The following is a 12,809-nucleotide window of genomic DNA, read 5'->3' as shown; positions in this document are numbered from 1 at the left end:
ATTTATGTTATTGTTCATTACTTACCCTTATTTTTGTTTTGATGTGACTATAACGACCATAAATATAATTAATTATAGATTATTGAAACCACTTCATTAATTTATATTTTATATCAATGAAAAGTTGTGCAAAGTTGTGAATCAAGTTGTACTGATCTTCCCCTGATGGGAACCAACGTCGTAGTTAAGCGATTCCATAGGTCCCTTAGACACTTTCAATTAACTTACCCTTATTTTTGTATTGATGTGAGTATAGAGACTATAAATATAATTAATTATAGCTTTTGTATACAATAGGATTGTTATTTAAGAGAGAATAAACACGCATAGAGTGTTCTAAATAGTCTTGACGTCCAACAAGAACAGTAGTCAGATTATTGAAACCACTTCATTAATTTATATTTTATATCAATAAAAAATTGTGCAAAGTTGTGAATCAAGTTATACTGATCTTCCCCTGATGGGAACCAACGTCGTAGTTAAGCGAATCCATAGGTCCCTTAGACACTTTCAATTAACTTACCCTTATTTTTGTATTGATGTGAGTATAGCGACTATAAATATAATTAATTATAGCTTTTGTATACAATAGGATTGTTATTTAAGAGAGAATAAACACGCATAGAGTGTTCTAATTAGTCTTGACGTCCAACAAGAACAGTAGTCAGATTATTGAAACCATGTTATTAATTTATATTTTATACCAATGAAAAGTTGTACAAAGTTGTGAATCAAGATATACTGATCTTCCGCTGATGGGAACCAACGTCGTAGTTAAGCGTTTCCATATGTCCCTTAGACACTTCAAGTTCCAAAACTTATCAAATTTCTTATTTCATTTATGTGAGTCTAACGACCATAAATATAATTAATTATAGCTTTTGTATACAATAGGATTGTTATTTAAGAGAGAATAAACACGCATAGAGTGTTCTAAATAGTCTTGACGTCCAACAAGAACAGTAGTCAGATTATTGAAACCATGTTATTAATTTATATTTTATACCAATGAAAAGTTGTACAAAGTTGTGAATCAAGATATACTGATCTTCCGCTGATGGGAACCAACGTCGTAGTTAAGCGTTTCCATATGTCCCTTAGACACTTCAAGCTCCATAACTTATCAAATTTCTTATTTCATTTATGTAAATCTAACGACCATAAATATAATTAATTATAGCTTTTGTATACAATAGGATTGTTATTTAAGATAGAATAAACACGCATAGAGTGTTCTAAATAGTCTTGACGTCCAACAAGAACAGTAGTCAGATTATTGAAACCATGTTATTAATTTATATTTTATATCAATGAAAAGTTGTACAAAGTTGTGAATCAAGTTATACTGATCTTCCCCTGATGGGAACCAACGCCGTAGTTAAGCGTTTCCATATGTCCCTTAGACACTTCAAGTTCCAAAACTTATCAAATTTCTTATTTCATTTATGTGAGTCTAACGACCATAAATATAATTAATTATAGCTTTTGTATACAGTAGGATTAGTATTGAGGTTAGGTTAGGAGAGTAAGAGAGAAGAAAAACGCATAGAGTGTTCTAAATAGTCTTGACGTCCAACAAGAACAGTAGTCAGATTATTGAAACCATGTTATTAATTTATATTTTATACCAATGAAAAGTTGTACAAAGTTGTGAATCAAGATATACTGATCTTCCGCTGATGGGAACCAACGTCGTAGTTAAGCGTTTCCATATGTCCCTTAGACACTTCAAGCTCCATAACTTATCAAATTTCTTATTTCATTTATGTAAATCTAACGACCATAAATATAATTAATTATAGCTTTTGTATACAGTAGGATTAGTATTTAGGTAAGGTTAGGAGAGTAAGAGAGAAGAAAAACGCATAGAGTGTTCTAAATAGTCTTGACGTCCAACAAGAACAGTAGTCAGATTATTGAAACCATGTTATTAATTTATATTTTATACCAATGAAAAGTTGTACAAAGTTGTGAATCAAGATATACTGATCTTCCCCTGATGGGAACCAACGTCGTAGTTAAGCGTTTCCATATGTCCCTTAGACACTTCAAGTTCCAAAACTTATCAAATTTCTTATTTCATTTATGTGAGTCTAACGACCATAAATATAATTAATTATAGCTTTTGTATACAGTAGGATTAGTATTGAGGTTAGGTTAGGAGAGTAAGAGAGAAGAAAAACGCATAGAGTGTTCTAAATAGTCTTGACGTCCCACAAGAACAGTAGTCAGATTATTGAAACCATGTTATTAATTTATATTTTATATTGATAAATAGTTTTTCAAAGTTTTAATATATTTTCCAAGCGTTAATGATTTGTGTACTTTTATCAAATCATTTGTCTTGACGTCACAAAGAAACCTGGCGTGTGTAAATTTTTTTCCATTGTTATATTATTGTTTAGTGGTAATAGTACAGTCAAAATTAGGTTTAAGTTTCCGTGTGGCAAAAAAATAGAATAAAGTATTACAATTAATCGTGCTTAAAAAGTAATAAACAATAAATATTTTCCGATTTCAACATTTATTTTTGAAGTTTATGAAAATAATACTCTATTGATAAATTTTGTCGACCAGTGTAATTTCGAATAGCAAATTCAAAATTCCGTACGAGGTATACGATACGGTAATGACTGTTAAACATACAACATACAGACACAAAATCAAGTAACGAGATAGTATATAGTCTAAAATATCGGGAGAAGCTAAATTTACACCTCTGCTCCTCTCTGACTCTGTGTCTCAGCTTGGGTAAAAAGAGACGAAACTCGATACACGTCGTATCAACTTCATACAGTAATTTTAATGTGAAACACTAATGCAGTCTACGTAAACGATATTTATATATACACATGTATATTATAGTTCGCTATTCACCTATCGAATACCCTTTTAACGTATCCATATAAGTAGTTAGTTTAATATACAGGGTTTTCCAGGACTTGAGGTAAGAAATTCGGGAGTGAGTAGATGACGTGAAAAAAATTCTTTCACACGAAAATTATACATTCCAACATTATGAATTTCCAATGGAAGATTACGTAAATCTATGTAATTTGACGGAATAAATAATTTCCACACTACTATCTGAAAACCAGGGGCGGCTTACGCCCGATGGTTAACGATCCGTAAATTTTATGAGGACGATCTGTACAGTAAGAAAATAGAAAAAATTACTTTTACAATCGATTTTTTTATAAAAAGGAAAAAAATCATGAGAAAATTGTTATAAAAGACATTCTGAAGAAAATAATCATACAAAAAGGACCCAGTTCACGTCTGGTACCCTGTTTAAACCAAACGCCTTTACAATTGTAGAAAGTTAAAGAGGTATAATAATGATTTTTTTTCCAAGTTCCAAGCAGGATTACATTTAAGTGCATCTCTCTAAATAACGGTCTGTCTAATGCCGTCCAATTAATAATGATTCGATTCCCTTTTAACTAATACTTTCTCGCATAAGATATAAATATTTTTAAAAGTATTAATGAATTTATAAAAAGAGGTATCTACGCCTATGGTAGATCAAACAAAATTGTCGGCAAGGGTTTTTATAATCTGCAAAACTATACCAAGCTTTTAAGATATCCTTAAAAAATAAATCCATTCTATTTAAATCATGGGAACGCGGTGGCCATGCAAATGAACCTCCCTATTAGGAAACTACGTAAGCACGCAGTCCCAGTTTTACAAAATCGAGATGCAACCATCAATATATCTTTCGGACAGCTCTGGTACTGGGAATCAGGTACAGATCTACAATAGTGATATTAATTTTGTCACATGTCATTTTATTCTTATGCCAAGAATCATTGTTAAGTTCCATTATATTTTTTTTCCTAATATAAAGCAAATGAAGGATTTTAGCCAGTTCGTCGACAATTTCATTTCTAAGAGACTGTTCGACCAAAAAATTTTCTAAAAAATTTGAAGTTCATGATAATTTCATAAATTCGTTTTATTATCCTCCGCATTTAATCAGAATAGCCCATAAACTAATAGTTGGATGATTTTTTCATTTACCGCGTATAAATAACCAGAAAAAATTACAATTTCACACACGTGCCAAAAACTGATAAAAATATGTTAAATTAATTAATTCGTAACTTTATCCTTGACATTTGATTTAATTTTTTTCGTATGTACCCCGTATAAATAACCAAAGAATAACGCAATTTCACACGCGTGCCAAAAACTGATGAAAATATATTAATTTATTTAATTAGTTACTCAATCCTTGTCAGGATCAACAAAATATTGTATAAACTACTATTTGATTTCATTTTTTTCGTATGTACCCCGTATAAATAACCAGAAAATATCGCAATTTCCCATACGTGCCAAAAACTGATGAAAATATATTAATTTATTTAATTAGTTACTCAATCCTTGTCAGGATCAACAAAATATTGTATAAACTACTATTTGATTTCATTTTTTTCGTATGTACCCCGTATAAATAACCAGAAAATATCGCAATTTCCCATACGTGCCAAAAACTGATGAAAATATATTAATTTATTTAATTAGTTACTCAATCCTTGTCAGGATCAACAAAATATTGTATAAACTACTATTTGATTTCATTTTTTTCGTATGTACCCCGTATAAATAACCAGAAAATATCGCAATTTCCCATACGTGCCAAAAACTGATGAAAATATATTAATTTATTTAATTAGTTACTCAATCCTTGTCAGGATCAACAAAATATTGTATAAACTACTATTTAATTTCATTTTTTTCGTATGTACCCCGTATAAATAACCAGAAAATATCGCAATTTCCCATACGTGCCAAAAACTGATGAAAATATATTAATTTATTTAATTAGTTACTCAATCCTTGTCAGGATCAACAAAATATTGTATAAACTACTATTTGATTTCATTTTTTTCGTATGTACCCCGTATAAATAACCAGAAAATATCGCAATTTCCCATACGTGCCAAAAACTGATGAAAATATATTAATTTATTTAATTAGTTACTCAATCCTTGTCAGGATCAACAAAATATTGTATAAACTACTATTTGATTTCATTTTTTTCGTATGTACCCCGTATAAATAACCAGAAAATATCGCAATTTCCCATACGTGCCAAAAACTGATAAAAATATATTAATTTATTTAATTAGTTACTCAATCCTTGTCAGGATCAACAAAATATTGTATAAACTACTATTTGATTTCATTTTTTTCGTATGTACCCCGTATAAATAACCAGAAAATATCGCAATTTCCCATACGTGCCAAAAACTGATAAAAATATATTAATTTATTTAATTAGTTACTCTTTCCTTGTCAGGATCAACAAAATATTGTATAAACTACTATTTGATTTCATTTTTTTCGTATGTACCCCGTATAAATAACCAGAAAATATCGCAATTTCCCATACGTGCCAAAAACTGATGAAAATATATTAATTTATTTAATTAGTTACTCAATCCTTGTCAGGATCAACAAAATATTGTATAAACTACTATTTAATTTCATTTTTTTCGTATGTACCCCGTATAAATAACCAGAAAATATCGCAATTTCCCATACGTGCCAAAAACTGATGAAAATATATTAATTTATTTAATTAGTTACTCTTTCCTTGTCAGGATCAACAAAATATTGTATAAACTACTATTTGATTTCATTTTTTTCGTATGTACCCCGTATAAATAACCAGAAAATATCGCAATTTCCCATACGTGCCAAAAACTGATGAAAATATATTAATTTATTTAATTAGTTACTCAATCCTTGTCAGGATCAACAAAATATTGTATAAACTACTATTTGATTTCATTTTTTTCGTATGTACCCCGTATAAATAACCAGAAAATATCGCAATTTCCCATACGTGCCAAAAACTGATGAAAATATATTAATTTATTTAATTAGTTACTCAATCCTTGTCAGGATCAACAAAATATTGTATAAACTACTATTTAATTTCATTTTTTTCGTATGTACCCCGTATAAATAACCAGAAAATATCGCAATTTCCCATACGTGCCAAAAACTGATAAAAATATATTAATTTATTTAATTAGTTACTCAATCCTTGTCAGGATCAACAAAATATTGTATAAACTACTATTTGATTTCATTTTTTTCGTATGTACCCCGTATAAATAACCAGAAAATATCGCAATTTCCCATACGTGCCAAAAACTGATAAAAATATATTAATTTATTTAATTAGTTACTCTTTCCTTGTCAGGATCAACAAAATATTGTATAAACTACTATTTGATTTCATTTTTTTCGTATGTACCCCGTATAAATAACCAGAAAATATCGCAATTTCCCATACGTGCCAAAAACTGATAAAAATATATTAATTTATTTAATTAGTTACTCTTTCCTTGTCAGGATCAACAAAATATTGTATAAACTACTATTTGATTTCATTTTTTTCGTATGTACCCCGTATAAATAACCAGAAAATATCGCAATTTCCCATACGTGCCAAAAACTGATGAAAATATATTAATTTATTTAATTAGTTACTCAATCCTTGTCAGGATCAACAAAATATTGTATAAACTACTATTTAATTTCATTTTTTTCGTATGTACCCCGTATAAATAACCAGAAAATATCGCAATTTCCCATACGTGCCAAAAACTGATAAAAATATATTAATTTATTTAATTAGTTACTCAATCCTTGTCAGGATCAACAAAATATTGTATAAACTACTATTTGATTTCATTTTTTTCGTATGTACCCCGTATAAATAACCAGAAAATATCGCAATTTCCCATACGTGCCAAAAACTGATAAAAATATATTAATTTATTTAATTAGTTACTCAATCCTTGTCAGGATCAACAAAATATTGTATAAACTACTATTTGATTTCATTTTTTTCGTATGTACCCCGTATAAATAACCAGAAAATATCGCAATTTCCCATACGTGCCAAAAACTGATAAAAATATATTGATTTATTTAATTAGTTACTCTTTCCTTGTCAGGATCAACAAAATAGTGTATAAACTACTATTTGATTTCATTTTTTTTCGTATGTACCCCGTATAAATAACCAGAAAATATCGCAATTTCCCATACGTGACAAAAACTGATAAAAATATATTAATTTATTTAATTAGTTACTCTTTCCTTGTCAGGATCAACAAAATAGTGTATAAACTACTATTTGATTTCATTTTTTTTCGTATGTACCCCGTATAAATAACCAGAAAATATCGCAATTTCCCATACGTGCCAAAAACTGATAAAAATATATTAATTTATTTAATTAGTTACTCAATCCTTGTCAGGATCAACAAAATATTGTATAAACTACTATTTGATTTCATTTTTTTCGTATGTACCCCGTATAAATAACCAGAAAATATCGCAATTTCCCATACGTGCCAAAAACTGATAAAAATATATTAATTTATTTAATTAGTTACTCAATCCTTGTCAGGATCAACAAAATATTGTATAAACTACTATTTGATTTCATTTTTTTCGTATGTACCCCGTATAAATAACCAGAAAATATCGCAATTTCCCATACGTGCCAAAAACTGATAAAAATATATTGATTTATTTAATTAGTTACTCTTTCCTTGTCAGGATCAACAAAATAGTGTATAAACTACTATTTGATTTCATTTTTTTTCGTATGTACCCCGTATAAATAACCAGAAAATATCGCAATTTCCCATACGTGCCAAAAACTGATAAAAATATATTGATTTATTTAATTAGTTACTCTTTCCTTGTCAGGATCAACAAAATATTGTATAAACTACTATTTAATTTCATTTTTTTCGTATGTACCCCGTATAAATAATCAGAAAATATCGCAATTTCCCATACGTGCCAAAAACTGATAAAAATATATTAATTTATTTAATTAGTTACTCAATCCTTGTCAGGATCAACAAAATATTGTATAAACTACTATTTGATTTCATTTTTTTCGTATGTACCCCGTATAAATAACCAGAAAATATCGCAATTTCCCATACGTGCCAAAAACTGATAAAAATATATTAATTTATTTAATTAGTTACTCTTTCCTTGTCAGGATCAACAAAATATTGTATAAACTACTATTTGATTTCATTTTTTTCGTATGTACCCCGTATAAATAACCAGAAAATATCGCAATTTCCCATACGTGCCAAAAACTGATAAAAATATATTGATTTATTTAATTAGTTACTCTTTCCTTGTCAGGATCAACAAAATAGTGTATAAACTACTATTTGATTTCATTTTTTTTCGTATGTACCCCGTATAAATAACCAGAAAATATCGCAATTTCCCATACGTGCCAAAAACTGATAAAAATATATTGATTTATTTAATTAGTTACTCTTTCCTTGTCAGGATCAACAAAATATTGTATAAACTACTATTTAATTTCATTTTTTTCGTATGTACCCCGTATAAATAATCAGAAAATATCGCAATTTCCCATACGTGCCAAAAACTGATAAAAATATATTAATTTATTTAATTAGTTACTCAATCCTTGTCAGGATCAACAAAATATTGTATAAACTACTATTTGATTTCATTTTTTTCGTATGTACCCCGTATAAATAACCAGAAAATATCGCAATTTCCCATACGTGCCAAAAACTGATAAAAATATATTAATTTATTTAATTAGTTACTCTTTCCTTGTCAGGATCAACAAAATATTGTATAAACTACTATTTGATTTCATTTTTTTCGTATGTACCCCGTATAAATAACCAGAAAATATCGCAATTTCCCATACGTGCCAAAAACTGATGAAAATATATTAATTTATTTAATTAGTTACTCAATCCTTGTCAGGATCAACAAAATATTGTATAAACTACTATTTAATTTCATTTTTTTCGTATGTACCCCGTATAAATAACCAGAAAATATCGCAATTTCCCATACGTGCCAAAAACTGATAAAAATATATTGATTTATTTAATTAGTTACTCTTTCCTTGTCAGGATCAACAAAATAGTGTATAAACTACTATTTGATTTCATTTTTTTCGTATGTACCCCGTATAAATAACCAGAAAATATCGCAATTTCCCATACGTGCCAAAAACTGATGAAAATATATTAATTTATTTAATTAGTTACTCAATCCTTGTCAGGATCAACAAAATATTGTATAAACTACTATTTAATTTCATTTTTTTCGTATGTACCCCGTATAAATAACCAGAAAATATCGCAATTTCCCATACGTGCCAAAAACTGATAAAAATATATTAATTTATTTAATTAGTTACTCAATCCTTGTCAGGATCAACAAAATATTGTATAAACTACTATTTGATTTCATTTTTTTCGTATGTACCCCGTATAAATAACCAGAAAATATCGCAATTTCCCATACGTGCCAAAAACAGATAAAAATATATTAATTTATTTAATTAGTTTTCTCTTTCCTTGTCAGGATCAACAAAATATTGTATAAACTACTATTTAATTTCATTTTTTTCGTATGTACCCCGTATAAATAATCAGAAAATATCGCAATTTCCCATACGTGCCAAAAACTGATAAAAATATATTAATTTATTTAATTAGTTACTCAATCCTTGTCAGGATCAACAAAATATTGTATAAACTACTATTTGATTTCATTTTTTTCGTATGTACCCCGTATAAATAACCAGAAAATATCGCAATTTCCCATACGTGCCAAAAACTGATAAAAATATATTAATTTATTTAATTAGTTACTCTTTCCTTGTCAGGATCAACAAAATATTGTATAAACTACTATTTGATTTCATTTTTTTCGTATGTACCCCGTATAAATAACCAGAAAATATCGCAATTTCCCATACGTGCCAAAAACTGATAAAAATATATTGATTTATTTAATTAGTTACTCTTTCCTTGTCAGGATCAACAAAATATTGTATAAACTACTATTTGATTTCATTTTTTTCGTATGTACCCCGTATAAATAACCAGAAAATATCGCAATTTCCCATACGTGCCAAAAACTGATGAAAATATATTAATTTATTTAATTAGTTACTCAATCCTTGTCAGGATCAACAAAATATTGTATAAACTACTATTTAATTTCATTTTTTTCGTATGTACCCCGTATAAATAACCAGAAAATATCGCAATTTCCCATACGTGCCAAAAACTGATAAAAATATATTAATTTATTTAATTAGTTACTCAATCCTTGTCAGGATCAACAAAATATTGTATAAACTACTATTTGATTTCATTTTTTTCGTATGTACCCCGTATAAATAACCAGAAAATATCGCAATTTCCCATACGTGCCAAAAACAGATAAAAATATATTAATTTATTTAATTAGTTTTCTCTTTCCTTGTCAGGATCAACAAAATATTGTATAAACTACTATTTGATTTCATTTTTTTCGTATGTACCCCGTATAAATAACCAGAAAATATCGCAATTTCCCATACGTGCCAAAAACTGATAAAAATATATTGATTTATTTAATTAGTTACTCTTTCCTTGTCAGGATCAACAAAATAGTGTATAAACTACTATTTGATTTCATTTTTTTCGTATGTACCCCGTATAAATAACCAGAAAATATCGCAATTTCCCATACGTGACAAAAACTGATAAAAATATATTAATTTATTTAATTAGTTACTCTTTCCTTGTCAGGATCAACAAAATATTGTATAAACTACTATTTGATTTCATTTTTTTCGTATGTACCCCGTATAAATAACCAGAAAATATCGCAATTTCCCATACGTGCCAAAAACTGATAAAAATATATTAATTTATTTAATTAGTTACTCTTTCCTTGTCAGGATCAACAAAATATTGTATAAACTACTATTTGATTTCATTTTTTTCGTATGTACCCCGTATAAATAACCAGAAAATATCGCAATTTCCCATACGTGCCAAAAACTGATAAAAATATATTGATTTATTTAATTAGTTACTCTTTCCTTGTCAGGATCAACAAAATATTGTATAAACTACTATTTGATTTCATTTTTTTCGTATGTACCCCGTATAAATAACCAGAAAATATCGCAATTTCCCATACGTGCCAAAAACTGATAAAAATATATTAATTTATTTAATTAGTTACTCTTTCCTTGTCAGGATCAACAAAATATTGTATAAACTACTATTTGATTTCATTTTTTTCGTATGTACCCCGTATAAATAACCAGAAAATATCGCAATTTCCCATACGTGCCAAAAACTGATAAAAATATATTGATTTATTTAATTAGTTACTCTTTCCTTGTCAGGATCAACAAAATAGTGTATAAACTACTATTTGATTTCATTTTTTTCGTATGTACCCCGTATAAATAACCAGAAAATATCGCAATTTCCCATACGTGCCAAAAACTGATAAAAATATATTAATTTATTTAATTAGTTACTCTTTCCTTGTCAGGATCAACAAAATATTGTATAAACTACTATTTGATTTCATTTTTTTCGTATGTACCCCGTATAAATAACCAGAAAATATCGCAATTTCCCATACGTGCCAAAAACTGATAAAAATATATTAATTTATTTAATTAGTTACTCAATCCTTGTCAGGATCAACAAAATAGTGTATAAACTACTATTTGATTTCATTTTTTTCGTATGTACCCCGTATAAATAACCAGAAAATATCGCAATTTCCCATACGTGCCAAAAACTGATGAAAATATATTAATTTATTTAATTAGTTACTCAATCCTTGTCAGGATCAACAAAATATTGTATAAACTACTATTTGATTTCATTTTTTTCGTATGTACCCCGTATAAATAACCAGAAAATATCGCAATTTCCCATACGTGCCAAAAACTGATGAAAATATATTAATTTATTTAATTAGTTACTCAATCCTTGTCAGGATCAACAAAATAGTGTATAAACTACTATTTGATTTCATTTTTTTCGTATGTACCCCGTATAAATAACCAGAAAATATCGCAATTCCACACACTTGGCAAAAACTCACTAATTTCATGAATTTTGTATATTGATTTTCAACAGAAATTCATATCATTATCCTTGTCAGGATCATGACGTAAATATTTTATATTATTTAGTCTAACTGTCGATATTAATCGCCCTGTAGATTGTTTTATTTTTTTTTTTTTTTCACAATTTAGCTCCACTATATTTTCCTTATGTTTAAAAACGGTGAAAATATAACCAAATGACTCGTATAAAAATTACAAATGATAAAATTCCGTTTATTTATATAATTAAATAGATAATTTTGTTGATATTTTTATTTAAAGGAAGTTAATTGATCATTGTGATCGATTCAACAATCGTTACAAATATTTTTCTAATCATAATTAATAAAAATACGTGAGTGAGTCAGTTCAAATAATTACACATTAAAATTGTTTCGAATCAATTAAAATAAATATATCCGGCAACATCGCATTCTTCTTTTTTTGTTACGCAAGACTCTTATCATATAAACAATCCGGTAAAGTTTATCTAAACTAATATATCCCAGTCATTTATACGGATTTGAATAAAAAAAAGGATGTAGAAGGCAATATTTAATCAGTTCAAATTTAGCGTGTAGTCAAAGGCGTTTTTACCTGTAATAGGATCTCCTGAAATGGGAGAAACAAAATCAGCCAAGTTTATAAACAGAACATTAGCAACAGGGTCGAATTTATTGGATTTTGTTTGCTTTAAATATTACTGTAGATTCAAAAAAAGAAATTGAATAATTTACTTTGAATACAGGGCATTTTGATAAAAATAATTTTCAATCTCGTCCACCGCTGCTTGAAATAAGATACCCAGTTCACCATCTCGAAATAAAATCTCGTACAATTGCACCTA

General features: G+C 28.0%; 1 protein-coding gene across 1 annotated transcript in view; it reads right to left on the bottom strand.

Annotated features, from left to right (window-relative positions):
* LOC130452471 (sine oculis-binding protein homolog) overlaps window positions 1-12,809 on the bottom strand; it is a 31,761-nt gene that overhangs the window by 8,651 nt on the left and 10,301 nt on the right. The window lies entirely within an intron of this gene.

Source organism: Diorhabda sublineata, chromosome 1 (genome assembly GCF_026230105.1).
Source record: "Diorhabda sublineata isolate icDioSubl1.1 chromosome 1, icDioSubl1.1, whole genome shotgun sequence".
NCBI lineage: Eukaryota > Metazoa > Arthropoda > Insecta > Coleoptera > Chrysomelidae > Diorhabda > Diorhabda sublineata.
Note: the sequence above shows the minus strand (reverse complement) of the source record. Positions and strands in the feature narration are given on the sequence as shown.